The sequence below is a fragment of the Myodes glareolus genome, chromosome X (assembly GCF_982192425.1).
Source record: "Myodes glareolus chromosome X, mMyoGla1.1, whole genome shotgun sequence".
NCBI classification, from domain to species: domain Eukaryota; kingdom Metazoa; phylum Chordata; class Mammalia; order Rodentia; family Cricetidae; genus Myodes; species Myodes glareolus.
Window position 1 is genome coordinate 63,746,349 of NC_142053.1, and position 3,687 is coordinate 63,750,035.

The 3,687-nt window shown below is 36.5% G+C and overlaps 1 pseudogene; it reads left to right on the forward strand.

The window, feature by feature from the left end:
- Positions 1 to 513: 513 nt before the first annotated feature.
- LOC125389328 (small ribosomal subunit protein uS8 pseudogene) lies at positions 514 to 942 on the forward strand (annotated as a pseudogene).
- The last annotated feature ends 2,745 nt before the right edge of the window (positions 943 to 3,687 follow it).

A 3,687-nucleotide genomic window follows, 5' to 3' on the forward strand; every position in this document is an offset into this window, starting at 1 on the left:
ATGGAGATAGAGACAGAGACCCATATTGAAGAACTGGACTGAGACCCCAAGTTACAGATGAAGAGCAAAGGAGGTAGAACATGAGCAAGGAAGTCAGGACAGTGAGGCATGCATCCACTCACTGAGATGGTGTGACTGATCTAATGGGAGCTCACCAAATCCTGCTGGACTGGATCAGAATGAGCTTGTGATCAACCCGGACTCTCTGATTGTGACTGACAATGGGGGATGACTGAGATGCCATTCATAATGGACTGGTTTTTGATTCTACTGCATGTACTGGCTTCCTAGACCTGGATGGAGAGGGGAGGGCCTTGGACTTCCCACAGTGAAGGGCACCCTGACTTCTCTTAAGACTGGAGATGGTGGAGGGAGGGGAATTGTGGGGAGTGGGAGGAAATGGGAGGCATGGAGGAGGTGGAAATTTTAATAAATAAATAAATAAATGAATACAAAGAAAAAATTCAAACTGTTAAAAAGCTATGATCGGCTCTTTCCGCCATCTTCCCAGCGCCGCCACCATGGTGCGCATGAATGTCCTGGCCGATGCTCTCAAGAGCATCAACAATGCAGAGAAGAGAGGCAAACGCCAGGTCCTCATCAGGCCCTGCTCCAAAGTCATCGTTCGGTTCCTAACCATGATGATGAAGCACGGTTACATTGGTGAATTTGAAATTATTGATGACCACAGAGCTGGGAAGATCGTTGTGAACCTCACAGGCAGGTTGAACAAGTGTGGAGTGATAAGCCCTAGATTTGATGTGCAACTCAAAAACCTAGAAAAATGGCAGAACAATCTGCTCCCGTCCTGTCAGTTTGGCTTCATTGTACTGACTACCTCAGCTGGCGTCATGGACCATGAAGAAACAAGACGAAAGCACACAGGAGGGAAAATCCTGGGATTCTTTTTCTAGAGATGTAAAACAGAAATAAAAAGCCTTTATGGACAAAAAAAGCTATGATTGTTTAACAGATAGAGTATCTTTCCAGGATTGCAATTTCCATGCTATTTAAGTAATGTCTTAGGATGAGGTGTTATATTTAAAGAAGAAACCTCAGACATGGAATCGCATGTACAGAATGAGGACCAGAAGCTAGGTGCCTCAAAGAAATCACTAGAGATATATACATGCCAGGAGATGTAGGCTTTACAAAAGACAATTGTAAAGAGATTTTAAATAACTGAGGCAATTATTGGAACTGATGAACAGAGAAAGAAGACACAAGAACAGAATGCAACATTGCTAGTAGCTCTCAAAGATGACTTACCCAGGATTTTAGCTTCCTATCCTGTAATATACTCTAAAAAATCATCAAGATCTAAATGCCCAAAAGAATCCAAAGAAGGTAGATGAATTTCTACAGGAATGAATGACCTAAAAGAAATTAAGTATGCTGTTGTAACTTATGGTTTGAATTACACATTTTTAGGGAGTTGATAAAGATATGGGATTCTAGTATCAAGTCAACATCACTTGATAGTCTTCAGTTAGTTTCAGCAGTACTGGATTATGGGCCACAGCTGATGTTTAAATGTTATTTCTGGAAAGAATCAAAAATTTTGGAACAACAGTTAAAAGCAGGAGGATTTGAGACTTCCCAAGATCAAATTCTTGGTGAGGGCACTTATGCTGACACATAGGTTCAAGCTCTTTACAATGAACAACCATTTTTCCTATGCCACAAAGAAGTCTTAAATGATTGGGACAGGACTTAAGAATCAGGAAAATAAATTGAATCATGTACCAGGATTTAATAGGGCCAGAGAGAACTCTTTAGTATCTTTTTGCAAAGATTAACTAAGACTGTACAAATTGGAGTAACAGACCCATATGCTAGGTTTTGAAAATGTCAAATAAGAATGCAAAAAAATACTTGGATCTTTAAAGGATAGATTAACACCTATGGATGAAAGGATATTGTATATAATGAGCATTGAGACATTTGATTCTAATACTTAATCATAGAGAGGGAAGAAATTTCCAAAAAGTGAGGAGATATTAAAATGCAAAATGTTTTAACTGAGGTAGAATAGGACATCTGAGAATGGATTGTAGACAAAGAATTCCTAGGAATAGTATTACCTATGGGAATAACAAGAATAAGAGGACTCCAGCATTCAGGTATATGTAGTAGGTGTGGCAAAGGGAGACATTGGACAAATGAATGCAGATCAACAAAAGACAGAAAAGGCAACCTGAAACCATCAGGAAACTTCTTGAGTGGCCTCTTGCAGGCCTTCAGGATATGCCTCACCAAGGAAATTAAAAAAATATCCAGAGCCTTCTGTAAAAGACCATACTGTTCTAGATGATGGCAAAACATGGAGGATATGTCAAAAATTCCAATAGGAAATGGGAAACATATATACTGGTAGACTTCTATCAATGATCAAACATTTATGTAAATTATTACAATTTTAGGATATATTTATCATGTTGCAATACACATTTCTACCTCTGATAATGATACTTATACATTTTTTTTAATTTTGAGGTTATTGTCCTCTTTTTTGCAGATGTTTATTGTATAATATTCAAATATAATGTTTTAGTCTTTATATTATATAGGTATTATGAATTATAGATCAATAGTCATCTATGATTGTCATACTTATAGTTAGACTAATCAGGTTCTTTAGATTCATAGAGATTGTATTTTGCATAGACAGGTAACTTTCAATTACTTTAAAGAGCTATAAAATATGGCATTTAAATATCTTATGGTTCTGTTAAAGTGAGACATGATTGCTCCTGCCAGCATAAATCTATTACCAATAGAATGTTGAGCACCAAAGAAACATTACTTGGAGCTTGTTTTCTTCTTCTGAAAACTGGTCTTTGGGCAAGGAACTGCCATGCCTCCACCACTGACAAGGTACATAGTATCCAGGAATGGATAAGCTGGACACAAGGAAAAATACTGTAAAATCATTCAAAGACATGGTAAAATGGTTATGAAAAATTTCCTGCCTCTGAAAATTGTCAATTACTCTAGTCCTTAGCTAAAGTTGCTTGCTTCAACGTTGCAAATGAGAATTTGGGTGATGTAACGTGTAGGCGCTTGGCTCTGTCACTTGTTGCACAATTTGAAATTTGCTTAATTTCACTTCCTGATTACTCAAGTAATATTATTTCCCTTCTCAGATCTTCAGTGAGGTTGAAGACTAGATACTTGTTGTTACTTTATTCTCATGACTTGGCCAATTTTTTTATTATACAAGACTTAAACTCATTAGGATAGGATAATAATTAAATGTTTTTGCTATTATTGTATATAATGTTGCATTATATACAACTTAGACTTAGAAATCTCTTTTTTAACAAAAGGAAAGGTGCTGTAGAAAACCCAACAGCAAGTAGGCCTTAAGTTACCTGCCAGTGGTGCATGCCTCTAATACTATTTATGCAGATGTAAAGCATGCATCTGGCCTATTTTCTGGATTTGAATTTTGGTTACTGTTTTTCATTCGAGAAGAGGATAATGATTTGTGAATATACTCCTAAATAAATAACAATCTAATATTTTCAAAACTGCGCTATTGTCGGATTTCTTTTAAGTGTCCTTCTTCACTTTAAGACATCCTTTTTATTATTTTACATTCTCTTCTTCCTCATTTTATCATATTTGTATATTTGAAGCTAGGAACCTTAAATAAGATAAAACATGAGATATTTGTATTTCTAG